The following is an 11,276-nucleotide window of genomic DNA, read 5'->3' on the forward strand; positions in this document are numbered from 1 at the left end:
ACTCTATTGTGATGTATTGAGACAGGAACCTCTATCAATGCATAAGACATTCAGCATCTCAGGCATAACAACAAAATATTCACATACTAAAGCCTGGTTCCCATATACGTCGCAAAGCACCGGCGACACACCGCAGGCTATTAGCGATGAAATGGGAACGTATGCGCCGAGGACCGCCGAGGCTCGCCGGTAGTTGCCGGCGGCATCGCAATAGTTTAGCGCTGTTCAAATTTCGCAAACTGCCGCAGGCAAAACCTGCCCGAAATACACTGTACGGGTAAAGGTCACCATTATAAGAGCGGCATAGCGAGCGAGCATTTTATTTGATTACGCAATTATGTTTACGATATTATTAACGATGTGGCTTTTATGTGAACATTAAACTGCGCTGAGCACCGCAAGTGTTTTGCTGCGCGATATTACCGCCGGTGCTTTGCGACGTATATGGGAACCAGGCATTAACATAGCTTTATGAACTTTATTTTCTCAAGGTGAGTCTAGGGATGAATCTTCTGCAATAAATTCTAGTGACCTTTGAAATTCAAGATATTCAAACCAGCTTGTGACTTCTGACTTTTAAAATATTCAAACCAGCGGCATCTACATTCCTAAACATTTAGCCTGGATAACTTGGACGCTGGAATGTCTCCCGTTTTTGTCACCCACATGCGGTTCAAAATGCAGAACAAAAGACTACGCTGGTAAGTTGTCAGCGCAGAGCAATGCTGCTACAGCAGGCAGCTGAGCTAGATAAAAACTTATGCTATTCAAAAAACAATCTTTTGTGTTTTTGACCAGCTATATTTTAAAAGTGTATAAAAAGCAATATCCACTATTTCATCATAAAATGGCTATTCTGCTTCCTGATTTCTTGCAGAAGTCTCTAATCTAGATGCATCTGTGAGTTGTCTGAAAAAAAATGAAACACTTTTAATACACAACTGATGAGTTAGTCATAACTACACAAATGGTGTAAAAGGTATGAGTGCATAAATGCTGTGATATATTTCTTCACCAACAAATATTTATATTGATAAATAGAATAAAGTGTATGTAAAAAAATGATCACTCCCTTCATTGCGCCTTATGCAGAACTTATAGATGGACAAAGTACCATAAACTAAACACTTTTTGTCAGTATAAAATCTACACGCACAGAACTCTTGTACTTCTGAGCAAACCTTCTTCTCATGCTTTTCCTAGATTTTACAAAGTATTTATATAACCACCAACTGGCAACAGAGCACAACCAAATACCACACATACTAATTCACTATAGATAAGTTATGCAAATTTCCCTTTCAGCAGAAAGGTGGGTTTTCTTCAGCTTGTCAGCCGGATAGAGTATGCTTTGTTAAGGAAGGTCAAAGTGTGTAGTGTATTTGAAATACTGCCAGAGCACATAGGCAAGGTATGATAGCTGAAGCTCGCGAGCACAGGGTGGTTACCAGCAGGCTGTTCAAAAAGAACCCGAGCTCTTATAGAAGTTGCCTACCCTTACCCTAGGTAGTTAATAAAAAGCCTTACTTCCATATTAGCTAACCGCTGTGGCCAACAACTAAGCTTTATTTTTTTTTAGTTAGTGAAAGCTAGTATAGTCAAAGGGTTTGGATTTCAACTGTGCACCCCTCAAAATTTTGAAAAAGTTCCACAGTTTCCCTCCTAATTGAGGCACATAACCCTACACAGTAATATAGCCAGTTATGGTTTATTAACAGCTGATGAATGCATACGGGAAAAGGTTATTGTGAGCATTATTTATCAATGTTTGTCAGTATTTATCATTGCTTTTAGACTATGATAACCAAACAGTTGTCTTGTAGCAAACGATTTCAGTTAAAAGGTTTTATTAGGTATCTTTGACAGTAATCAACGGAATAATTTCTTAGCCAATTGCGCATTGCTGAAAGCAGTAGATAAAATATTTTAAGGTGAGATGACCTCCTACTGTAGCTAGCAGCTAAGTTAGTAAGTCAGTGTTGCTTTCCTCTATAAGTACCAAAATACTTAGTAGATGAAAGAAACATGTCACAATGCCAAGTGCCAACAATGTCATGCACTCAATTGACTCAACTCATGCACTCAATTGCGGCGAAAACTCACAATATCACAAACTTTTGTAGACTAATCTATATATATCAGTGTTTGTCCTTTTGTTAAACCCTGTGTCCAGTTATAGCAATTAAAATCTAGCGATAAAAATCTGCGCGGCACTAGATTTGATCTTGGGACCTCCAGCTCTAGAGGGGACAAACTTGACCATCAAGCTACACAAAATACAATGGATTCATTAGGCAAATAATCATTACATTAGTTAAGATACTCACGCTTGAAACGTTTGCTTGAAGTTAACAGCTAGCACTGTTAACCACCATGCGTAACGATTGTTAAGCTGGCCCAAAACAAGGTATTGTTTTAGTAAAGATTTTAGTGAAGATCAAGCTTTCCAGGTGAATTACTCAAATTCATTAGGCAATTATTTTATTATCCGTGCAACGCCGGGCATTTGACTAGTGCTGGTAATAAACCAGAATGTAGTTTCTATATACAATTGGCTCTTTCTACCAGAAACATAGTAGTTGTGGCTGCAAAATGATGCATTTAAAATATCAATGAGAAGTTTTTGTGTTATTACGTTATGCCATGGACATGTGATGCAGAAACATGTAAGACTTATCTCAGAACAAGACAGCTCTACCCTAACTGTTCATCATTACACAAAATCTGTGACATGGTTTCTTAAAACAAAGAAAACTTTGGAATACTCCTTTGATTAATGTGGTGACCACCTACTGTGTACTTGTGCAGCGACTACATGATACAATCCTTTAACCGTTTTAACCGCCATAATAAAAATGTTTTGGATGACAAGTTCTGCCATAGAATAATCCAATCTTGCATCGCGCAAGAAATGTATAATTTTAGGGCATGGTCAATGAGTTCAATCGTCTTTATTTCTAAAAAAAGATAGACAGTCTGTGCTTTGAGAGAACAAACCTTCAATAATAACATCTTTTGGAGTTGCTTTTTAATGTTGAATCAGATTGCAGAGACCAGCTGTACCATGATTGAATGACTGACCTGACATGAACGAGCCTATGTTGGATATTGGTTCTAAGTAAAATGGGAAGGCCATAGTAAAGATGGTATGTGTGTGAAAGCATGATGGCCACAAGTTGACAGTTTATCTGTGCAAACTGATACAGCATGTATGGAATGCTCAAACTGTACCTAACGGCTGGAAGGACATAAGGACTGTCCCTGTAAACCAAGAGGGTAATAGGAATAAAATGTAGAGCTACCAAAGCATATCACTCGTATCCATTGGAGACAAAATTCTTTCTCAATTACTACTGAATCAGCTGAATGCACTTTAAAGTTACTACCAGAGTCTTGGTGCTGGTTCAAGAGACAAAGGAGTGTGATAGGCATGTCTAGCTGTTTAAAACAGATACATGAGGAGTGCGCAAAAAACAGGCTACTGTGTGTTAAATTCAGTAAAAAATTTAACACCGTGTTCAGAATTGTTTTTTAGTAGGTTTCTAAAAAGCTTGACTGCACAAAACTTTTTTTGAAGCTCTCCATCGGTTAATGAACAACATGCATCTGCACTAATACTCTTCTCAGGCTATCTGTTTACTGTGCTTGAGGTAGCTTTTAGTGACATCTCAGATGGTGGTAACATCTAAACTTGCAGAAAAAACAAATGTTTACTGCAGCTCAAATTAAACAAGAGCCCAGGAACTATTAAGCTAGTAAAACAATTGCTGGTTATAGAAGATAGCATCCCAGAAACTCCCTGACCTGGTGACATCCAAGCCCTGATAAACAAATTTACCATTGCTCCAAAACAATTCAGTCTCAAAACCATTATTAAAAAAACAAACTGTCTTTATCAGATGTCAAAATCTTTAGAAAGTGTCTATCAAGAATGGGGAAACCTTATCAAAGATGATACAATAAGAAAATGACTAATCTATGAATAGACCAGCAGGACAGGAACTGAAAAAGCTACATTAGGTAGTGAAATCTTGCTGAGGTTGACAAATTTTACTGCAGTGTATAAAAACTTAAAGACTTGTCTCTCAGCAACCACCATGTTTCAAATAAAATGAACATATCAGTCTACAGTGCTGGCAGCTGTGCTGTATGGAGCTGGCACACAGACTGTTTAAAGAGTGCAAACCAGATGCAAATCTAATGAGAAATTTAAGATCACTTATGTTTATCTTATCGAGGAATCAGATCAGTAATATTAAAACATTAAAAGAGTGGAAGTGCCTAAACTAAACCTAAACTATAACCTAAACTATTCCTGGACAAATAAATTTGAGAAAGGTTTCAACATGTAGAGAAGAAGGATTACAATTAACTTCCTGAGAACTGTGGCAGAGGAAAAACGAAAAGCACAATTATGGAATCCACCGAATAAAAATTCAAAACATTGTTAAGCGGATTATAAAAAGGTACATAGAGTAAAAAATGGAATGACAAGCAAAAGCAGAGTATGCTGATCAATACAAAAAGTAGTTGCTGCACCAGAATAATGTAATGATGATAATACTAATCTGGTAAACAGACTTGCCAACCCGAGAGCGGGGCAACGCGTGAGATTTGGTTTTGGGGTAATTGATATATCAATGATAGTATATATAAAATTGCGGAAATTAGGGCAAAAATCTCACGCATTTTCATTTTTCTTTGGGGTGATTGCGTGAGTCTCACGCCCAATGCGTGAGAGTTGGCAGGTATGCTGGTAAAGCAATCCTAATAACGCACCTTTAATTTTAAAAATCCAGAATGGTGACGAGTCTGACAACAAGCTGAGAAAAACCCAGTGTTTCTGCAGTGCTGCAACACGAAGTATTAACCATGTGTATAATAAGAATAATTCATTTCTGAGCAAAGACACATGGAAAAAGTTTATAAAGCAAAAAGTTGTCAGAGCACGTTATGGTTTAAACTCGGACGAATACCAACTTTCAATGCGTCAGAACTTAGTAATTCTTAACAAGATCTTTGCCATCAAAAATGCGTCCACGTACACAAATAAAAACTGCTACCGGCTAAAAGTAGAAGAAATTCAGCCTGTATCCCACTACTTGCAAATGTGAAAAAATGTCTATAGCTTTTGCCAAGCAAAAATAACATACGGATAATTTTTACCTTTTATGGAAACGCGTTTGAGCTATATCGATAAACTCAACTGTTGCAACACGCGTTAAATGAAAGTTCCAACTCGTCGCATAGCAATGCTCCATTGCTAAACGACTATTGGTTAATTCAACGAATTTTGTGATATTATTGGCTGTAAAATCGACAACCAGAAAGCTAACGGATGGGGCAACTCCAACACAAAACATAAGTGCTGTGCTTGTGCTGTCCCGAGTGAGGCCCGAAGGCCATCAAAAATAGGTAATACGTTTCAACGATGAACGATGGCACATTATTAATTTGCTAGACATTATAATTTGTTAGGTTTTACAGAAATCCTTTAACAGCGTCGGCAAATTACACGATGGGCACGAATTGAATGTACTTTCTTTACTAACTGCAAGCCCCTGTTTGTGAACTAACATTTAACTAACGCAGTGAACTAACGCAGTAGTGGCCAGCAGTTAAAAAGTGATGATGCACCAAAGAACTGTGCTGTTAGCATTAATATGAAGGAAAACGGCATTCAAGTCTTGCTTGTGTCAACTGATGTTAAATTAGTGTCAAACATGTAGTTCTTTATCCTACATTGTAAATAGCAGATTGTCGGAATTTATGAATTTTGAAGAACATATCTAAAATATTGCTATTGCCACACCAGGAGTTTTTATAAGCAAATTTCATGATTACAAGATAATAGTGAAAAGTATTATATTATATAATCAGCATACATGCTATGTGTAACAAAATGCAATGCATTGTATTTGGTGTAATCGAAACATCAGCAAAACAGAATCATAAAATTTGTTTAAACAGATTTAGAAAATAAATACAAACTTACAATAAATAAATAAATAATAGTATTGGTATCAGAGTTGATAAAAAGTGTCAGAGATGCAGAACTATGTGACCTGGTTCAGTCTCAGACGCCAAGCTGACTGGCAAGGCTTATCTCAGGGTACTTCATGACGACACAATTACAGCTGACATTAACTTTGACATAGCTCTCATAGAAGCCAGGACTATGAGAAGACGAGGCGATTCTAGCCAACACCCATGCTGACCGCGCTTCACATCTAGATAGCGCGCTACAGAAGAGTAACTATGACAGTTGATGAAAGAAACAGAAGCAAGAGAGCATCATTGATTCATTTTAAAAGTTTCAGTTTGCCATTGGACGAAGCAGCCAAGATTCACCTATTTCAACAAGCTTCTTTCTTCCGCAACTTACCACCAACAATGGATACCAAAAATATCACTGCAGAATATCTGTCATTAGCAGCTATAAATACATTAGCTTTCTCTTTCATATCTAATAACACTCTGCAGTGTTATAATTAAAATTCTTTAACAATTGTTGACTAAAGCCTAAATACATCGTCAGTACTATTATATATATCCTTATCCATAACTAAGAATGACAAACCGTTCACAAGTTTGAGTTTTAAGTTTAATTTGATACTTTCTACAACTTTGATAATTTCTGTGAAATGAGGCAAATAATGATTTTTGTTGCAATTCAATGTAAAACAATATCCATCAAAAGCACACCAAACTAGCCAAACTAGTCTGTCAACTAGAAAAAGCTTTGTGCATCTATTGATAGGTGTTACTAAGGCTAGCAGCTCATCTGTGCGTGTAGTACTAAGATCTTTGATAGTCTAATACAATTATCAATTGACAACGTGAAACCACCTCATCTAATCATACTATATCCACCTGTCTCATCTAATCGTACTATATCCACCTGTCTCATCTAATCATACTATATCAATCTGTCTCATCTAATCATACTATATCCACCTGTCTCATCTAATCATACTATAGCAACCTCTCTCATCTAATCGTACTATAGCAACCTGTCTCATCTAATCATACTATAGCAACCTCTCTCATCTAATCGTACTATAGCAACCTGTCTCATCTAATCATACTATAGCAACCTCTCTCATCTAATCGTACTATAGCAACCTGTCTCATCTAATCATACTATATCCACCTGTCTCATCTAATCATACTATATCCACCTGTCTCATCTAATCATACTATATCCACCTGTCTCATCTAATCGTACCATATCAATCTGTCTCATCTAATCGCACTATACCCACCTGTCTCATCTAATCATACTATATCAATCTGTCTCATCTAATCATACTATATCCACCTGTCTCATCTAATTGTACTATATCCACCTGTCTCATCTAATCATACTATATCCACCTGTCTCATCTAATCGCACCATAGCAATCTGTCTCATCTAATCGTACTATACCCACCTGTCTCATCTAATCATACTATATCAATCTGTCTCATCTAATCATACTATATCAATCTGTCTCATCTAATCGTACTATAGCAACCTGTCTCATCTAATCATACGATAGCAACCTGTCTCATCTAATCGTACTATATCAACCTGTCTCATCTAATCATACGATAGCAACCTATCTCATCCAATCGTACTATAGCAACCTGTCTCATCTAATCGTACTATAGCAACCTGTCTCATCCAATCGTACTATAGCAACCTGTCTCATCTAATCGTACTATAGCAACCTGTCTCATCTAATCATACTATATCAACCGGTCTCATCTAATCGTACTATATCAACCTGTCTCATCTAATCATACGATAGCAACCTGTTTCATCCAATCGTACTATAGCAACCTGTCTCATCTAATCGTACTATAGCAACCTGTCTCATCCAATCGTACTATAGCAACCTGTCTCATCTAATCGTACTATAGCAACCTGTCTCATCTAATCATACAATAGCAATCTGTCTCATCTAATCATACTATATTCACCTCTCTCATCTAATCGTACTATAGCAACCTGTCTCATCTAATCATATGATATCAACCTGGCTCATCTAATCGTACTGCAGCGCATCAGGAAACTCTTCTCACCTCTGATCATCTCCTGCACAAGAGCCTTGCGGTGGGATACAGGAGACAGTGTAGAACCACTGTTTAATGTGATCTGGCTGCCATATTGGCACAATATACCCAGTCTGATTTTCAGCTCTTTCCAGCATGACATAGCGAGTTCTCTGTGGAAGGAGCACATCAGTGATGAAAGACAGCTTACAAGTAATAGTGTAAAGCATGACAGCACAATGAATGTATTCATTTAAATGCAGCATCAAATTTTGTTACTAAGAGGGAAAAAAGACCGGAATCTATAAAGATGAAAATCAATCAATGCAAAGTGGGGGATTCTGCAGTGTAGTCAGTATGTACAATGATTATTGAATACTACATATTGAAACAATTAGAAATTAAGAAATAATTTTACACATGATTTGCTTGTATATTCAGGAAAATATATAAGTATATATAAATATAACATGAATAAATATTTATAAATATATATATTTCAAGAGCCATCTAGAGAGATGACATTAATGGTGATACTAACAGAGAGGGTGTCCCAGATATCTGCTAAGGGTCTAAAAGCTGCTGTGGGTTTGCAGTAATAACACGCCGATTACCTTATTACCGCTTAGGGCATATATAAGTGTCAATTCACAAGTTAACAAACTTAGATTTATGGATGAGCAACTCAGTGTTATGTTGCATGTATTTACATTACTTTATTAGCAATGATGTCACCTTAAACCAAAATGTTTTCAAATTATACCATACAACAACGATAGAACAAAACAAAGAAAACAGGCCGACTGTAGCCGCTAAAATTCAATAAATAGTTTGACATAATTATAGTGTTTAAAATACCTCGCTATGCTAAGAAAACGGATATTAGGTAGAAGACTGTTAAAGGTTGACTTGCAACAAAATTCACATTACAGTTATTTGATATGAACAGATTCACCATGTCTTACTCTGTTGTGTTGTAGGTGCAAAATATGTGGGAATGTGATTACAAGCTCTTAAAAGCTCAAAAACGAACAGTTAATCGCAGCCACACGAGACTGCCGTAGTTTGGATTCTCTTTCCAAAACGGCTCAAATGTGACATAGCTGTGTTAGATGGTTTCTGTTTACACTTTCATGCAACATTATTCGTCGAAATATTTCACAAATATACTTCATGCATTCAATAAAACCATGTCTATTGTTCTTACACGTCTGTTTTATCGTCATTGTAATGCTGTCACTTTTAGCACTGATATCTTATAAATTACCGTAAAAATTCATTTAATTTTTTAGCCTTACCCCGAAGGAGTACATATCATTGTTAGATAATCATGACGAGCCTGTTGGTTACCTGTGATAATCGAAAAGTGCTGCAAAAATTATTTTCGAAGTATTGGGTCACATGATCAGATTACGACTTGATTCGTTCAAGCCGAAACAAAACTGTAAAGTAGCGAGCATCTATATTTGATACGATGTCTTTGGTAAAACCTGAAGTGTTTGTCATAAACTAGTGCTACGATAAGTTTATATTGAGCTTTTTATTGGCCTTTTAATTCACGTGAGAACATCACGTGACACAAGACAATAACCAAATTTCATGACTATGTCAGAGAAATAAACAGATTCCAATCTACGGCGGCTTTTCGTTTTTGAGCTTTTAAGAGGTTGCAATCACATTTTCACATATTTGGCACCTACAACACAACAGAGTAAGACATGGTGAATCTTTTGATACTAAATAACTGTAATGTGAATTTTGTTGCAAGTCAACCTTTAAAGCAGTCTTTCACCTAATTTCCATTCTCTTAGCATGTGTTCCAAAAAACCATTGCTGTAAGCCCTTACTTAATCCCTGTATTTTCCAGAATTTTACTTCTCAAATGCACATACTAGATATGTTCTTAGTTTAAGCAAAACAGTGTGATTATCGCTTAATTAACAAAGGGTGTACAGCATTAGCAGGTGACAGATGATGTAGCCCTAGAGCTATGTACTACTGCACCCTCATGCTTTTTGAGGGCACCTTCTTCCACACAGCCTTTGCTTGCAATACCTACCTGCCTGCAAAGGTCTTGCCAAGTACGCACTGACATGTCATCTCTCAGTGGAGCTGGAGCGAACTCCTGAACATTAGGTCGCATTTCTGATATTTGCACATTCACCCTTTTACGAGGATCAGTTCTTTTCTACCAAAAACAACAGACGGATGCATAGAAGGATTGAAAGACAAAACTTCATTGTAGAAACTTTTACACCAACCAATGTGCTCACATTTTTTTGCTCGCTTAATTTATAAACAAATTGAGGAAATTCTGCGTAAATCTGAAATGGCCTTATGCAACTTGTTGTGGATAATTTTTTGTTTGCATTGCCAGTTTAACCTAGCCAAATGAAGTTTAAAAACAGCAATAAAACAGCTAAAAAAGTTTACAAAATAATATAGAATAAGAATTATAGTTGGTGTAGGAAAAAGTTGATTTTATAATATTTGGTGTAAGACTGAAAAGGGACTAAATGGTTGAACTCACAACATGCTTATGCTCAACAAGGTTATGTTCAACCACGCTTTCACTGCTTTCTGAAGAAGCTTCCGGAAGCTCATACGTTTGTCCAGACAGAATCATATTTAGAGCTCTCAGAAGGCTCCTGTTGTCTTCTAATGCTAAAATATTGCCAAGCAAATAGCGGTGACAACGTAACCAGCTAGCAACAACTGCTATGAAAAATTACTTCTGTAACATCTGTCAAGCAGGGCAACATTAAAAGGGTCTACAACTTGGACAGCGGTTAGTAATAATAAGCAATAAGCTTATTGTTACTTGTTACAATTGTTGTCTAGATTGTAACAAGTAACAATTATTACAATCTAGAAACCAACATTGTTATTAATAAGTTAAAATGTACTCGTTACATGTTAGCTTATTAGTAACAATAAACTAAAATAACTCATACACAAAAGCTTCTGGCAAGTTAAAAAGCAAGCTCTAGTATGATAAAAAGTAAGTTCTAACAGGACTTGATAACATCTTACTAGAAAGAACAAGAACAAGGCATTTTTACAGTTTATCAACATTTTACCAACACAACACTAGCAGACCAGTTAGTCACATACCTTTACTGCAGGATGACAAAAGAAGAGCAAATGCCACAACTTTCGACAGCTCGCTGAGAGTCAACATGTTGTCTAATCTTCTTTCAGCATCAAACTGAGAGGTCGGCAGCGGCGACATTGGCTTA

The sequence above is a fragment of the Watersipora subatra genome, chromosome 9 (genome assembly GCF_963576615.1).
Source record: "Watersipora subatra chromosome 9, tzWatSuba1.1, whole genome shotgun sequence".
NCBI classification, from domain to species: domain Eukaryota; kingdom Metazoa; phylum Bryozoa; class Gymnolaemata; order Cheilostomatida; family Watersiporidae; genus Watersipora; species Watersipora subatra.